Source organism: Moschus berezovskii, chromosome X (assembly GCF_049115385.1).
Source record: "Moschus berezovskii isolate FMDL1 chromosome X, NW_MosBer_1.0, whole genome shotgun sequence".
Classification (NCBI taxonomy): Eukaryota; Metazoa; Chordata; class Mammalia; order Artiodactyla; family Moschidae; genus Moschus; species Moschus berezovskii.
Window position 1 is genome coordinate 145219273 of NC_142488.1, and position 18266 is coordinate 145237538.

At 43.2% G+C, this 18266-nt stretch overlaps 1 pseudogene; it reads left to right on the top strand.

Annotated features, from left to right (window-relative positions):
- Positions 1–18266, top strand: part of LOC129564076 (PAX-interacting protein 1-like) — a 47020-nt pseudogene that overhangs the window by 6126 nt on the left and 22628 nt on the right.

Sequence of the window (18266 nt, forward strand, 5' to 3'; positions counted from 1 at the left end):
GTGTGTAGATCATCCAGGTGCATGGAGGAGCTGTGGACCCCATGTTCTTGAGCCACTGCACCCACCTGCTCTGTGAGAGTCAGGTCAGTGGGCTGTTCACACAGGTGAGGGCTCGGCTCTGCTGGGACCAGGGGCGCTCTGAGTGACACTGGGACAGTTGTGCTTCGAAAGGACTTTCTCCCACCTCTGAAGACAGGAAACCACTTCTCACTGATTTCCGTCCACCTTTGGTATGTGGACACCTCTGTGGCCCCTGGCTTCTCTGTCCATGAGGACTGGAGAGGAAAGGCAGGTTCCCTGTGATGGGGAGGTGGACAACGTCCACCCTGGCAGGGCCACAGGTGTGTGGAGCTGCAGACTGGCAGCTCCCCCTCGGTGCTGCCTGTGCTCATCCCCTCAGGGCTCATTTCTCCTCTTTTCTGAAAGGGTCTTATTCATAGACTGACTGCTGTTAGTGTGTATGTGGTACATGGCCTTTGAGAAGTACCTGGTGAAAAGCACATAAGGGTCATCCCACGGTTAACTTCTGGGGCAGTTACATTTTCATATCTCGCTGTGTTCTCATGGGGCAGTTCAAATTCTGATGATCGTGATTGTCATCTCCTTCCATGACTAAAGTCATTTCCTAGGCTGTCAGCTTTCCTCCCCACAGTCGGCTCTTGTTCCTTTGTTACGGATTGTGTTCCAATTAACCTGTGACACTGTTGTAGTTTATTAGTTTAGTGAATTGAGTGCTAAAGCTCCTGAAATTCTTATATTTATAAGACTTCCACTAAAAGTGACCTTGTAGTTACACAGTCTTACAGTTCTGTATGTTACCTGCAGTAAAGCCCCTAGCGACTGGCCTGTACTGTTGTGCTGCAGGCGATAAAGGAGAGGAAGAGGTACATCACGGTGCACTGGCTGAACATGGTCCTAAAGAAGAAGCTGGTGCCACCCCATCAGTCCCTGCAGTTTCCAGTGGCCTTCCCCCCAGGGGACAAGCCATGCTCCAGCACGTAAGGTGCTCCCCACCTCCCTGAACAGAATAAGCATCTTGCTTCTTCTCTGTCCCTCTGTAATAGTCACAGCTTATTGACATTTATCGGGTTCTCCCAAGTCTTTGACACTGTTTAATAAATGGCTACTCCCTTGTGCCTCAGACGGTAAAGTGTCTGCCTGCAATGCAGGAGACCCGGGTTCAGTCCCTGGGTTGGGAAGATCCTCTGGAGAAGGAAATAGCAACCCACTCCAGTATTCTTTCCTGCAAGATCCCATGGACAGTGAGCCTGGAGGGATACAGTTCATGGGGTTGCAAAGAGTCAGGCATGACTGAGCAACTTCACTTTCAGTTTCACTTTAAAATTAAGTGTCACATCAGAAGTGGCCACACCTGACCAGACGTCATCTCCTGTCTGTTTTCCCTGTCAGATGAGCCAAAACTGGGATCAGTAAGAAGAACTGACCAATATTCATAGGCTTAATAAAGTAATTTCGTTAACAAGATCAGGACAGTGTCATCATAATACAGGAAAGCGTTCCCCGTTTGGTATGTTTGGTTTCCGCCCCCCACCACCCCGCCCCTTGCTGGCTCGTGTGCAGCATTGTCACCAGTAACAGCATTCTCAGAGGTGATGTCGCCAAGTGCCCCTCAATGCCGGAGGAGGAATGGGAACACGTGTGTCTGTAATGCAACTAACAGGGAGAAAAAAGAGTCCTATTAACTGGGTTAAACAGTCATTACATCTTGACCTTACTGGACCGTTTCTCCCTCAGATTATCTCCGTGAATGGGTTCATCGACAGTGACAGGGATGACCTGAAGCTAATGGTGTACCTGGCAGGTGCCAAGTACAATGGCTATCTGTGCCACAGCAACACCATCCTCATCTGCAGAGAGTAAATGCGGACACCGCCACATCCACCCTTGGCCTGCCTAGCACTGATCCGGGTCCCTCAGTCAGCTGGGGTTCCATCTCAGCCCGCATGGGGCTGCTGTGGGTCCCTCAGAGAGCTGGGGTTCTGTCTTGGACTGCACAGGGCCATTCTGGGTCTCTCAGTCTGTCAGAGTTCCATAGTGGACGTCAGAATCTATTGAAAGAATGGCACTGATATTCGTGGTAATGCTAGCATAAGAATGAAATCAGATGATTAAGGAGGCTGCAGTCAAATTAGGTGACGGTGGTGAGGTGAAAGCAGGCTGGGTGATGACCTCACGATTGTGTGGACACCTCATTACAGTCTGATCAGCTCTGCAGAACTGTCACAGCTATGTGCAGTGTGAGCAAGTGTGGGCTGGCTTGTGTTAACAGAAGTACAAATTTGAACAGCAATAACTCCAATGAATGTGTTTTCTCTCTCCCCTACCCCCACCAAAAAAGACCGACTGGTTAAAGTACAAGAAAGCCAAAGAGTGGCGGATCCCATATGTGAATGCCCAGTGGCTGGGGGACATCCTGCTGTAGAACTTCGAGGCCATGCAGGTGACACAGTACAGACACTACACTGCCTTTGGCCTGCAAGACCCCTTTGCCCTGACCACACACCTGGTGCTGAGCCTTCTGGGTAAGCAGGCTGGCTCCCCATGGCCGTGTGCTGGTGCTGCAGACACTGATCTTGGTTTCAGAGTTACGTCAGTTTTTATCTCCTCTCCTTTTTCCTCTCCACACTGTCTCCCTCTGCACTGGGCCCAGGAGTTTTGTTGGCTTGTGTTTTTGTTTGCTTTTTTCAATGGACTCTCAGAAGTGGAAGGAACATTGGAAAGCCTTCTGATCTTGTCTCTCAAGCCAGTTCTCCTTTAACTCTCTCCGTGAGATGTGGCACCCTCACGCCCCCCACTTTCTGCTGCACAAAAACTGGGGAAGGCCCACCATCCTGACTGTACACCAGATGGTGCTTAACCCCGTTTACCCACCTGAGCATCACTCCAGGAAGTGGTCGCTCAAACGCAGCTTTAACACACGCTCCCTTGAAGGAGCCTGTCCAGTTCTGGTCCTAATGGCCTCAGTCGCAAGAAAACCCTTTCTGGTTTTGAGCCACAACCTGCCTGCCTCCCTGGGACAAACGTGGGTGTGACGTCAGCTCTGAAGCTGTGGTTCAGACATCAGGCCCTTCCTCAGTGGACACGTGTCCTGTGTCCTCGAGGGCCCAGCCAGGCCACCACCCCCATGTACTGTGCTGTACTCATCACAGTTGGTTTTTCAGATGTCAGACCGTGGGACTCCCAGAACTGCCTGGTGTTCAGGCACACACCGGCGGGCGGTGCTTGCACTGGGCCGCAGGCTGCTGGTTTGCTCAGCTTTGTCTCATACGGAATGCTCAGCCCCTGCCAGGTTTCCCTGTAAACTTAGGAATTGTCCTCATGGTTCCCTTACTGGAGGCCGTCACCTGAGCCACTGCATGTCCAGGATGACCCACACCTGGAGAGGCTTCTCATTTCTGTTATTATTGATACACTTCCATTTTAATTGTTTTTTTTAATTGGAATACGGTGGATTTACAATGTTGTGCTCGTTTCAGCTCAGCAGCAAAGTGAATCAGTCATAATTGTACATATATCTACTTTTTTAAAAAGTTCTTTTCCCATGTAGCTATTACAGAGTATTGAGTAGAGTTCCCTGTGCTATATGGCAGGTCCTTACTGTTAACCTCTTTTATATATAATAGTATGTATGTGTCCTGAAAAGACTTTCATATTGATACAGTTCTTTATTCACATAGTGTTTCTGAAAAGTAACCTGTTTATCTATTCAGATGCTTGGAGAGTTCCGTTGAAAGTGTCAGCAGAGTTGTTGATGGTATGTCAAGTTAGTCACCTTACTTTGGCCATTACTGTGTGCCAAAAAGTAGGGATATGTTTGTGTCTGTAACTAACTCTTTTACTAATTGGCTGTCACGACAAATGAGGGCTGAGTTTTCTTGCCTGTCATAAGCTGTTCAGTGCACCCTGTGTCTTTTTCCTCTTGGTTGATGATATTGGGAGTTATTCATTCACATGACACACATTAGCCCCATGACTTCTTCAGGGAGCTATGTGACTGCTTACAAAGCTGCAGAGCAGAATAGAGGGAGACTGTGTGTTTCCGTGGGGTTTGGGAGGTGGGAACTGGGGCGCCAGAGTGTCAGCCTTGACCGCAGCTCCTCCCTGTGGTGGTGGACTTCCAGCCCACTGGCTGGGGTCTCTGATGGGCTGCCTTCAGGGTGGGCTGTTCTGCACTGAAGTGCCAGGGGTTGGTTTGTAGGAATTGAGTAAGGGCTGCCTTTCACTTGTGGGGGAGGGTCATCTCCACCCTCATCTCAGTTGGAGAGGTGGTTCCTTCCAATAGTAGAACATAAATGAGTGTGCTTGTGGAAAAAGGGGTAAGGGGGCAGCAGCCACACTGCATCATCTAAACACCGTTGCCTTCCCTTCTCATTCTTGATGCTACTTCCTACTTAGACGCTTGCGTTCTTGGTAAAATGACTCAGGTGGGGAGATCAAGAGTAGTCGTCTAATCACACATAAGCAAAACCATGCAAATATCATTTTCTCTTTTTTCCCTTTGTTTTGTTTCTCCCCAGCTTTTGTTTCTTTTAATTTTTAATTTATTTACTTTAATTTGGGGCTAATTACTACATTATTGTATTGGTTTTGCCATACATTGACATGAATCTGCCCCGGGAGTACATATGTTCCCCATCTTGAACCCCCTTCCCACCTCCCACCCCATCCCATCCCTCTGGTTCATCACAGTACACCAGCCCCGAGCATCCTGTATCATGCATCGAACTTGGACTGGCTATTCATTCCACATATGATAATGTACAAGTTTTAATGCCATTCTCCCAAGTCATCCCACCCTCGCCCTCTTCCACAGAGTCCAAAAGACTGTTATATACATCTGTGTCTCTTTTGCTTTCTCGTATACAAGGTTATCGTTATCATCTTTCTAAATTCCATATATATGTGTTAGTATACTGTATTGGTGTTTTTCTTTCTGACTTATTTCACTGTGTATAATAGGCTCCAGTGTCATCCACCTCATTAGAACTGATTCAAATGTATTCTCTTTAATTGCTGAGTAATACTCCATTGTGTATATGTACCACAGCTTCCTTATCCATTCGTTTGCAGATGGACATTTAGGTTGCCTCCATGTCCTGGCTATTATAAACAGTGCTGCAATGAACATTGGAGTACATGTGTCTCTTTCAATTCTGGTTTCCTTGGTGTGTATGCCCAGCAGCTGGATTGCTGGGTCGTATGGCAGTTCTATTTCCAGTTTTTTGAGGAATCTCCACACTGTTCTCCATAGTGGTTTTACTAGTTTGCATTCCCACCAACAGTGTAAGAGGGTTCCCTTTCCCCCACAACCTCTCCAGCATTTACTGCATGTAGACTTTGGATAGCAGCCATTCTTACTGGCATGAAATGGTACCTCACTTTGGTTTTGATTTGTATTTCTCTGATTATGAGGGATGTTGAGCATCTTTTCATGTGTTTGTTAGCCATCTGTATATCTTCTTTGGAGAAATGTCTGTTTAGTTCTTTGGCACATTTTTTGATTGGGTTGTTAATTTTTCTGAAATTGAGCTGTGGCTGTTGCTTCTATATTTTTGAGATTAATCCTTTGTCGGTTGCTTCATTTGCTACTATTTTCTCCCATTCTGAAGGCTGTCTTTTCACCTTGTTTATAGTTTCCTTTGCTGTGCAGAAGCTTTTGATTTTAATTAGACCCCATTTCTTTATTTTTGCTTTTATTTCCAATATTCTGGGAGGTGGGTCATGGAGGACCATGCTGTGATTTATGTCGGAGAGTGTTTTGCCTATGTTCTCCTCTGGGAGTTTTATACTTTCTGGTCTTACATTTAGATCTTTAATCCATTTTGAGTTTATTTTTGTGTATGGTGTTAGGGAGTGTTCTAGTTTTATTCTTTGACAAGTGGTTGACCAGTTTTCCCAGCACCACTTGTTAAAGAGATTGTCTTTTCTCCATTGAATATTCTTGCCTCCCTTGTCAAAGATAAGGTGTCCATAGGTGGGTGGATTTATCTCTGGGCTTTCTATTTTGTTCCATTGATCAATATTTCTGTCTTTATGCTGGTACCATACTGTCTTGATGACTGTGGCTTTGTAGTAGAGCCTGAAGTCCGGCAGGTTGATTTCCCCAGTTCCATTCTTCTTTCTCAAGATTGCTTTGGGTATTCGAGGTTTTTTGTATTTCCATACAAATTGTGAAATTATTTGTTCTAGCTCTGTAAAAAACACCATTGGTAGCTTGATAGGGTTGCACTGAACTTATATATTACTTTGGGTAATATATTCATTCTCACAATATTTATTCTTCCAATCCATGTGTATTTCTCCATCTATTAGTGTCCTTTCTGATTTCCTTCACCAGTGTTTTATAGTTTTTTATATATAGGTCTTTTGTTTCTTTAGGTAGATATTATTCCTAAGTATTTTATTCTTTTCATTGCAATGGTGAATGGAATTTTTTCCTTAATTTCTCTTTCTATTTTCTCATTATTAGTGTATAGGAATGCAAGGGATTTCTGTGTGTTGATTTTATATCCTGCAACTTGACGATATTCATTGATTAGCTCTAGTAATTTTCTGGTAGAGACTTTAAGGTTTTCTGTGTAGAGGATCATGTCCTCTGCAGTGAGAGTTTTACTTTTTTTCCAATTTGGATTCCTTTTATGTCTTTTTCTGCTCTGATTGCTGTGGTCAAAACTTCAAAAACTACGTTGAATAGTAGTGGTGAGAGTGGGCATACTTGTCTTGTTCCTGATTTTAGGGGAAACACTTTCAATTTTTCACATTGAGGATAATGTTTGCTGTGGGTTTCTCATATATAACTTTTATTATGTTGAGGAATGTTCCTGCCTTCTGGAGGGTTTTGATCATAAATGGATGTTGAATTTTGTCAAAGGCTTTCTCTGCATCTATTGAGATAATCATATGGTTTTTATTTTTCATTTTGCTAATGTGGTGTATTACATTAATTGATTTGCGGATATTGAAGAATCCTTGCATCCCTGGGATAAAGCCCACTTGGTCATGATGTATGATCTTTTTAATGTGTTCTTGGGTTCTGATTGCTAGAATTTTGTTAACGAGTTTTGCATCTATGTTCATCAGGGATATTGGCCTGTAGTTCTCTTTTTGTGTGGCATCTTTGTCAGGTTTTGGTATTAGGGTGATGGTGGCCTCATAGAATGAGTTTGGCAGTTTACCTTCCTCTGCAATTTTCTGGAAGAGTTGGAGTAGGATAGGTGTTAGCTTTTCTCTAAATTTTTGGTAGAATTCAGCTGTGAAGCCGTCTGGACCAGGGCTTTTGTTTGCTCGAAGAATTCTGATTACAGTTTCAATTTCCATGCTTGTGATTGGTCTGTTAATATTTTCTATTTCTTCCTGGTTCAGTTTTGGAAAGCTGTACTTTTTCGAAGAATTTGTCCATTTCTTCCAAGTTGTCCATTTTATTGGCATATAATTGCTGATCAGTCAGTCAGTCAGTCAGTTCAGTCACTCAGTCATGTCCAATTCTTTGCAACCCCATGACACGGAGTTCACTCAAACTCTTGTCCATCGAGTCAGTGATGCCATCCAGCCATCTCATTCTCTGTCGTCCCCGTCTCCTCCTGCCCCCAATTCCTCCCAGCTTCAGAGTCTTTTCCAGTTAGTCAACTCGTCACATAAGGTGGCCAAAATATTGGAGTTTCAGCTTTACCATCAGATTTTCCAATGAACACCCAGGATTGATTTCCTTTAGAATGGACTGGTTGGATCTCCTTGCAGTCCAAGGGACTCTCAAGAGTCTTCTCCAACACCACAGTTCAAAAGCATCAATTCTTCGGCCATCAGCTTTCTTCACAGTCCAACTTTCACATCCATACATGACCACGGGAAAAACCATAGCCTTGACTAGATGGACCTTGGTTGTCAAAGTAATGTCTCTGCTTTTTAATATGCTTTCTAGTTTGGTCACAACTTTCCTTCCAAGGAGTAAGCGTGTTTTAATTTCCTGGCTGCAGTCGGCATCCACTGTCATTTTGGAGCCCCCCAAAATAAAGTCTGACATTGTTTCCACCATTTCTCCATCTATTTCCTATGAAGTGATGGGACCAGATGCCATGATCTTTGTTTTCTGAATGTTGAGCTTCAAGCCAACCTTTCCACTCTTCTCTTTCACTTTCACCAAGAGGCTTTTGAGTTCCTCTTCACTTTCTGCCATAAGGGTGGTGTCATCTGCATATCTGAGGTTACTGATATTTCTCCCAGCAATCTTGATTCCAGCTTGTGCTTCTTCCAGCCCAAAGTTCCTCATGATGTACTCTGCATATAAGTTAAATAAGCAGGGTGACAATATACAGACTTGACGTACTCCTTTTCCTATTTGGAACCAGTCTGTTGTTCCATGTCCAGTTCTAACTGTTGCTTCCTGACCTGCATATAGGTTTCTCAAGAGGCAGGTCAGGTGGTCTGGTATTCCCATCTCTTTCAGAATTTTCCACAGTTTATTGTGATCCTCACAGTCAAAGGCTTTTGCATAGTCAATGAAGCAGAAGTAAGTTTTTTTTTCTGGAACTCTCTTGCTTTCTCCTTGATCCAGCAGATGTTGGCAACTTAATCTCTGGTGCCTCTACCTTTTCTAAAACCTGCTTGAACATCTGGAAGTTCACAGCTCGCATATTGCTGAAGCCTGGCTTGGAGAATTTTGAGCATGATTTTACTAGCGTGAGAGATGAGTGCAATCGTGTGGTAGTTTAAGCATTCTTTGGCATTGCTTTTCTTTGGGATTTATTGGGGACCTGCCTCGATATGGACCCAGGGTATCCTCAGGATGAACGGTGTTGGCGTCAGCGAGAGAGAGAGAGAAAGAGAGAGAGAGACAGAGGCTGATAATTCCTTGGTTTACTCAGGAAACCAATAAAACCACAGCACGGGGTTTGCTCTCTTTACATAGGCCGCAGGCCCCCTGTCGAATCACTGAAGGCACCCCACCAGGGCACCCCCTCGAGTGGGTCTTAGAAGCCCAAGCAGATAAGTAAATGCAGAGGGCCCAGCACTCCAAGGATCTTAACCAGAAAAAAGAGAATAGAGAACAGGATGGAAAGAGAGAAAAAACGACACAGGCAGACCAAACTTCAGTGAGCAAGGCCCAAAACTTTATTTTCCAGTGCTGCTTTTATACCCTAAGTTGCGCACATAAAAAATAGAGAAAGGGAGGTATAGAGTCATGCCAAATCAGACGGGGTCATCAATCTTGACCCTTATCAGGATCAGGGCTTATTTTGGTATGTCTCAGGATATACAAAAGTTTTAGGTGGTTTACATCATCTTCTGGCCAGGAGGCCTGCTAACAGTTTATGGCCCTCTCTCCTAACAAAGGTTAGTTAGCTAGAAAAAGGCTTATATTCTTTCAAGGTGATTTTCCTAAAGTCAGGTGCTATTCTCCAAAGACACATGACACAGTTACATTCCTATAAGGCAAGGGTGTAGTGACCTACAAGAAAGTAATTTATTAACTTAAGATCTGATGTGGTTAAATCAAAGGCTACCACTTGTTTTCTCTGTATGTGATTAATATATTTCCAAGGACACAATAGAAAATATGGAAACTTTGCAGCAAGCATTGATTCAACAATGAAATCTTTTTTAGTACTATTCTAATGATTTTAACTTCTTCAACAAATTTCTGTATTTTAGAATATTAGGCTTTCTGTACTTGCATGGCTGGGAGGCTGTAAACAGTCACATTCGTAGTTGTAAGAGCCCGGATAAACTTGTCAGGCAAGTTAGAAAGCTATCAGAGGGGCTTGGATTGGAACACTCCTATTAAGCCGAGGAGAACTTTTTAACTACAGCTCTGAATTAATGTTTTCAGAGAAAGGTGGTTGGGGGGAAGACCCTGTAAGAATTAGAGGACTTAAGAGGCGTAAGATAGTAAGGCAATCAGACTCCGGTTTTCTTTGGGGTAGATGCTCGGGTAAGTCCAGGGGGTTCCTCGAGTCCTGATTAGCCTTTGCCCGTCAGGCCTCTTCCCCAATTGACCTTTGCCATGGGTAGGATTTCCCTCGCTGCCTACTGGCAGGGATTGGAATGAAGACTGACTTTTTCCAGTCCTGTGGCCACTGCTGAGTTTTCCAAATTTGCTGGCATATTGAGTGGAGCAGTTTCACAGCATCATCTTTCAGGATTTGAATTAGCTCATCTGGAATATCATCACCTCCACTAGTTTTGTTCAGAGTGATGCTTTCTAAGGCCCACTTGACTTCACATTCCAAGATGTCTGGCTCTAGGTGTGTGATCACAGGGCTGTGGTCCATGTGATCAGATTGACTAGTTTTCTGTGATTATGATTTCAGTGTGTCTGCCCTCTGATGCCCCCTTGCAATACCTACCATCTTATTTGGGTTTCTCTTACCTTGGTCGTGGGATATCTCTTCACAACTCCTCCAGTAAAGCACAGCCACTTCACCTTACCTTAGTCTCTTATGATCCTTTGTATTTCTGTGTTGTCTGTTGTGATCTCTCCCTTTTCATTTCTAATTTTATTGATTTGTTTTTTCTCCCTTTGCATCTTGATGAGTCTGGCTAGTGGGTTGTCAATTTTATTTACCCTTTCAAAGAACCAGATTTTGGCTTTGTTGATTTTTGCTACGGTCTCTTTTGTTTCTTTTGCATTTATTTCTGCCCTACTTTTTAAGAATTCTTTCCTTCTACTCACCCTGGGGCTCTTCATATCTTCCTTTTCTATTTGCTTTAGGTGTAGAGTTAGGTTATTTAGTTGACTTTTTTCTTGTTTCTTGAGGTATGCCTGTATTGCTATGAACCTTCCCCTTAGCACTGCTTTTACAGTGTCCCACAGGTTTTAGGTTGTTGTGTTTTCATTTTCATTCATGTCTATGCATATTTTGATTTCTTTTATGATTTGTTCATTATTCAGCAGCGTGTTGTTCAGCCTCCATATGTTGGAATTTTTAATAGGTTTTCTCCTGTAATTCAGATCTAATCTTGCTGCATTTTGGCCAGAAAAGATGCTTGGAATGATTTCAATTTTTTTGAATTTACCAAGGCTAGATTTATGGCCCAGGATGTGATCTGTCCTGGAGAACGTTCCTTGTGCGCTTGAGAAGAAGGTGAAATTCATTGTTTTGGGGTGAAATGTCCTATCAGTTCAGTTCAGTTCAGTTCAGTCGCTCAGTCGTGTCCGACTCTCCATGACCCCATGAATTACAGCACGCCAGGCCTCCCTGTCCATCACCAATTCCCAGAGTACACACAAACTCATGTCCACAGAGTCAGTGATGCCATCCAGCCATCTCATTCTCCATCGTCCCCTTCTCCTCCCGCCCCCAACCTTTCCCAGCATCAGAGTCTTTTCCAGTGAGTCAACTCGTCGCATGAGGTGGCCAAAGTATTGCAGTTTCAGCTTTAGCATCAGTCCCTCCAATGAACATCCAGGATTGATCTCCTTTAGAATGGACTGGTTGGATCTCCTTGCAGTATAAGGGACTCTCAATAGTCTTCTCCAACACCACAGTTCAAAAGCATCGATTCTTCGGTGATCAGCTTTCTTCACAGTCCAACTCTCACATCCATATATGACCACGGGAAAAACCATTGCCTTGACTAGATGGACCTTGGTTGCCAAAGTAATGTCTCTGCTTTTTAATATACTATCTAGGTGGTCATAAATTTCCTTCCAAGGAGTAAGTGTCTTTTAATTTCATGGCTGCAATCAGCATCTGCAGTGATTTTGGAGCCCAAAAAAATAAAGTCTGACACTGTTTCCACTGTTTTTCCATCTATTTCCCATGAAGTGATGGGACCAGATGCCATGATCTTTGTTTTCTGAATGTTGAGCTTCAAGCCAACTTTTTCACTCTCCTCAAGAAGCTTTTGAGTTCCTCTTCACTTTCTGCCATAAGGGTAGTGTCATCTGCATATCTGAGGTAATTGATATTTCTCCCAGCAATCTTGATTCCAGCTTGTGATTCTTCCAGCCCAGTGTTACTCATGATGTACTCTGCATATAATTTAAATAAGCAAGGTGACAATATACAACCTTGACGTATACCTTTTCCTATTTGGAACCAGTCTGTTGTTCCATGTCCAGTTCTAACTGTTGCTTCCTGACCTGCATACAGGTTTCTCAAGAGGCAGGTCAGGTGGTCTGGTATTCCTATCTCTTTCAGAATTTTCCACAGTTTATTGTGATCCACACAGTCAAAGACTTTGGCATAGTCAATGAAGCAGAAATAGATGTTTTTCTGGAACTCTTGCTTTCTCCATGATCCAGCGGATGTTGGCAATTTGATCTCTGGTTCCTCTGCCTTTTCTAAAACCTGCTTGAACATCTGGGAGTTCACGGTTTACATACTGCTGAAGCCTGGCTTGGAGAATTTTGATCATGACTTTACTAGTGTGTGAGATGAGTGCAATTGTGCGGTAGTTTGAGCATTCTTTGGCATTGCCTTTCTTTGGGATTGGAATGAAGACTGACCTCTTCCAGTCCTGTGGCCAGCACTGAGTTTTCCAAATTTGCTTGCATATTGAGTGGAGCACTTTCACAGCATCATCTTTCAAGACTTGAAATAGCTGCACTGGAATCCCATCACCTCCACTAGCTTTGTTCGTAGTGATGCTCTCTAAGGCACACTTGACTTCACATTCCAAGATGTCTGGCTCTAGGTCAGTGATCACGTTGTCGTGAGTATCTTGGTCATGAAGATCTTTCTTGTACAGTTCTTCTGTGTATTCCTGCCACCTCTTCTTAATATCTTCTGCTTCTGTTAGGTCCATACCATTTCTGTCCTTTATCGAGCCCATCTTTGCATGAAATGTTCCCTTGGTATCTCTAATTTTCTTGAAGAGGTCTCTTGTTTTTCCTATTCTGTTACTTTCCTCTATTTCTTTGCATTGATCACTGAGGAAGGCTTTCTTATCTCTTCTTGCTATTCTTTGGAACTCTGCATTCAGATGCTTATATCTTTCCTTTTCTCCTTTGCTTTTCGCCTCTCTTCTTTTCACAACTATTTGTAAGGCCTCCTCAGACAGCCATTTCGCTCTTCTGCATTTCTTTTCCATGGGGATGATCTTGGTCCCTGTCTCCTGCACAATGTCACGAACCTCCGTCCAGAGTTCATCAGGCACTCTATCAATCAGATCTAGTCCCTTAAATCTATTTCTCACTTCCACTGTATAATCATAAGGGATTTGATTGAGGTCATATCTGAATGGTCTAGTGGTTTTCCCTACTTTCTTCAATTTGGCGCAGACGCGACGCGAGAGACGCCGGCCCCAGCGGCGCAGACGCGACGCGAGAGACGCCGGCCCCAGAGCAACGAACCACGCAAAGAGGTGCGACCATGAGGAGCTACCCCACGCCTGAGGCCAGGGCCGGCATCCGAGAGGAGCTACCCCACGTCCAACAGGCGGTGGCTCCACGGGCGCAGGAGGGCCGAGAGGAGCTACTCCGCGTTCAAGGTCAGGAGGTGCGGCCTTGAGGAGATACCCCTCGTCCAAGGTAAGGTACAGTGGCTGCACTTTGCTGGAGCGGCTGTGAAGAGATTTTCCACGACCAAGGTAAGAGAAACCCAAATAAGACGGTAGGTATTGCTAGGGGGCATCAGAGGGCAGACACACTGAAATCATAATCACAGGAAACTAGTCGATCTGATCGCATGGACCACAGCCGAATGTGGTCCACTGGAGAAGGGAATGGCAAACCACTTCAGTATACTTGCCTTGAGAACCCCATGAACAGTAACAAAGGGCAAAATGATAGGATACTGAATGAGGAATTCCCCAGGTTGGTAGGTGCCCAGTATGCTACTGGAGCTCAGTGGAGAAATAACTATAGAAGGAATAAAGGGATGGAGCAAAAGCAAAACCAATACTCAGTTGTGGATGTGACCAGTGACAGAAGCAAGGTCCGGTGCTGTAAAGAGCAATATTGCATAGGAACCTGGAATGTTAGGTCCATGAATCAAGGCAAGTTGGAAGTGATCAAACAGGAGATGGCAAGAGTGAACGTCGACATTCTAGGAATCAGTGAATTAAAATGGACTGGAATGGGTGAATTTAACTCGGATGACCATTATATTTACTACTGTGGGCAGGAATCCCTTAGAAGAAGTGGAGTAGCCATCATGGTCAACAAAAGAGTCTGAAATGCAGTACTTGGATGCAATCTTAAAAATGAAAGAATGATTTCTGTTCGTTTCCAAGGCAAACCATTCAATATTACAGTAATCCAAGCCTATGCCCCAACCAGTAATGCTGAAGAAGCCGAAGTTAATCGGTTCTATGAAGACCTACAAGACCTTTTAGAACTAACACCCAAAAATGATGTCCTTTTCATTATAGGGGACTGGAATGCAAAAGTAGGAAGTCAAGAAACACCTGGAGTAACTGGCAAATTTGGCCTTGGAGCATGGAATGAAGCAGGGCAAAGGCTAATAGAGTTTTGTCAAGAGAATGCACTGGTCATAGCAAACACCCTCTTCCAACAACACAAGAGAAGACTCTACACATGGACATCACCAGATGGTCGACACCAAAATCAGATAGATTATATTCTTTGCAACCAAAGATGGAGAAGCTGTGTACAGTTAGTGAAATGTCCTATAGCAACCTATTAGGTCTAACTGGTCTATTGTATCATTTAACGTTTGTGTTTCCTTGTTAATTTTCTGTTTAGTTGATCTATCCATAGGTGTGAGTGGGGTATTAAAGTCTCCCACTATTATTGTGTTATTGTTAATTTCCCCTTTCATACTTGTTAGCATTTGTCTTACATAGTGAGGTGCTTCTATGTTGGGTGCATAAGTATTTATAATTGTTATATCTTCTTCTTGGATTGAGACTTTGATCATTATGTAGTGTCCTTCTTTGTCTCTTTTCACAGCCTTTGTCTTAAAGTCTATTTTATCTGTTATGATTATTGGTACTCCTGCTTTCTTTTGGTCTCTATTTGCGTGGAATATCTTTTTGCATCCCTTCACTTTCAATTTGTATGTGTCCCTTGTTTTGAGGTGGGGCTCTTGTAGACAACATACACAGGGGTCTTGTTTTTGTATCCATTCAGCCAGTCTTTGTCTTTTTGTTGGGACATTCAACCCTTTTACATTTAAGTTAATTATTGATAAGTATGATCCTGTTGCTGTTTATTTTATTGTTTTGGGTTAGAGTTTATACACTCTTTCTGTCTTTCCTGTCTAAAGAAGGTCCTTTAGCATTTGTTGGAGAGCTGGTTTGGTGATGCTGAATTCTCTCAGCTTTTGCTTGTCTGTAAACCTTTTGATTTCTCCTTCATATTTGAATGAGATTCTTGCTGGGTACAGTAATATGGGCTGTAGGTTACTTTCTTTCATCACTTTAAGTATGTCTTGCCATTCCCTCCTGGCCTGAAGAGTTTCTGTTGAAAGATCAGTTGTTGTCCTTATGGGAATCCCCTTGTGTGTTATTTGTTGCTTTTCCCTTGCTGCTTTTAATTTTTTTTTTTTTTTTTGGTGTTTGATCTTTGTTAATTTGATTAATATGTGTCTTGGGGTATTTCGCCTTGGGTTTATCCTGTTTGGATCTCTCAGGGTTTCTTGGATTTGGGTGATTATTTCCTTCCCCATTTTAGGGAAGTATTCAACTATTATCACCTCAAGTATTTTCACATGGTCTTTCTTGCCTTCTTCTTCTGGGACTCCTATGATTCTGATGTTGGGGTGTTTAACATTGTCCCAGAGATCTCTGAGATTGTCCTCATTTCTTTAAATTCTTTTTTCTTTTTTCCTTTCTGCCTCATTTATTTCTACCATTCTATCTTCTAAGTCACTTATCCTATCTTCTGCCTCCGTTATTCTACTGTTGATTGCCTCCAGAGTGTTTTTGATCTCATCTATTGCATTATTCATTGTAGACTGACTCTTTTTATTTCTTCTAGATCCTTGTTAAACCTTTCTTGAATCTTCTCAATCCTTGTCTCCAGGTTATTTATCTGTAACTTCAATCTGTTTTCAAGATTTTGGTTCAATTTCACTATCATTATTCAGAATTCTTTATCAGGTAGATTCCCTATCTCTTCCTCTTTTGTTTGGGTTGGTAGGCATTTATCCTGTTCCTTTATTTGCTGGGTATTTCTCTGCCTCTTCATCTTGCTTATATGGCTGTGTTTGGGGTGGCCTTTCCGTCTTCTGGCAGTTTGTGGATTTCTCTTTATTGTGGAGTTTCCTCACTATGGGTGAGGTTGGACGGGTGGCTTGTCAAGGTTCCCCGGTTAGGGAATCTTGTTTCAGTGTTCTGGTGGGTGGAGCTGGATTTCTTCTCTCTGGAGTGCAATGAAGTGTCCAGTATTGTGTTATGAGATGTCAGTGTGTTTGGAGTGACTTTGGGCGGCCTGTATATTGAAGCTAAGGGCTATTTTCCTGTGTTGCTGGAGAATTTGCATGGTATGTCTTGCTCTGGAACTTGTTGAGCATTGGGTGGTGCTAGGTTTCAGTGTAGGTATGGAGGCGTTTGATGAGCTGCTAATGATTAATGCTCCACTGAGTTAGGAGTTCTCTGGTGTTCTCAGGATTTGGACTTAAGCCTCCTGCCTCTGGTTTTCAGTCTTATTCTTGCAGTAGCCTGTAGACTTCTCTATCTGTCACTTCCAAGTTGGTCCTCTCAGTTTAGCTTCTGTTTGGTGGTCTCTTCAGTGTCTAATTTCTGCCCTGACACTAGTGCCAGTGGTGGACAGTTTTTGAGGCTCAATTGTTAAACCATTATACCATTCAGATATGACCTAAATCAAATCCCTTATGATTAAACAGTGGAAGTAAGATATAGATTTAAGGGTCTAGATCTGACAGATAGAGTGCCTGATGATCTCTGGACGGTGGTTCGTGACATTGTACAGGAGACAGGGACCAAGACCATCCCCATGGAAAAGAAATGCAAAAAATCAAAATGGCTGTCTGAGGAGGCCTTACAAATAGCTGTGAAAAGAAGAGAAGAGAAAAGCAAAGGAGGAAAGGAAAGATATAAGCATCTAAATGCAGAGTTCCAAAGAATAGCAAGGAGAGATAAGAAAGCCTTCCTCAGCAATCAATGGAAAGAAATAGAGGAAAACAACAGAATGGGAAAGACAAGAGATCTTTTCAAGAAATCAGAGATACCAAGGAAACATTGCATGCAAAGATGGGCTCGATAAAGGACAGAAATGGTATGGACCTAACAGAAGCAGAAGATATTAAGAAGAGGTGGCAAGAATACACAGAAGAACTGTACAAAAAAGATCTTCACGATGAAGATAATCACGATGGCATGATCACTCACCTGGAACCAGACATCTTGGAATGTGAAGTCAAGTGGGCCTTAGAGAGCATCACGATGAACAAAGCTAGTGGAGGTGATGGAATTCCAACTGAGCTATTTCAAATCCTGAAAGATGATTCTGTGAAAGTGCTCCACTCAATATGCCAGCAAATTTGGAAAACTCAGCAATGGCCACAGGACTGGAAAAGGTCAATCTTCATTCCAATCCCAAAGAAAGGGAATGCCAAAGAATGCTCAAACTACCGCACAATTGCAATCATCTCACACGCTAGTAAAGTCATGCTCAAAATTCTCCAAGCTAGGCTTCAGCAATATGTGAATCGTGAACTTCCACATGTTCAAGCAGGTTTTAGAAAAGGCAGAGGCACCAGAGATCAAATTGCCAACATCCGCTGGATCATGGAGAAAGCAAGAGTGTTCCAGAAAAACATCTATTTCTGTTTCATTGACTATGCCAAAGCCTTTGACTGTGTGGATCACAATAAACTGGAAAATTCTGAAAGAGATGGGAATATCAGACCACCTGACCTGCCTCTTGAGAAACCTGTATGCAGGTCAGGAAGCAACAGTTAGAACAAGACATGGAACAACAGACTGTTTTCAAATAGAAAAAGGAGTACGTCAAGGTTGTATATTGTTACCCTGCTCATTTAACTTATATGCAGAGTACATCATGAGTAACGCTGGCCTGGAAGAAGCACAAGCTGGAATCAAGATCGCTGGGAGAAATAAAATAACCTCAGATATGCAAATGACACCAGCCTTATGGCAGAAAGTGAAGAGGAACACAAAGGCCTGTTGATGAAAGTGAAAGAGGAGAGTGAAAACGTTGGCTTGAAGCTCAACATTCAGAAAACGAAGATCATGGCATCTGGTCCCATCACTTCATGGGAAATAGATGGGGAAACAGTGGAAACTTTGTCAGACTTTATTTTGGGGGGCTCCAAATCACTGTGGATGCTGATTGCAGCCATGATATTAAAAGACGC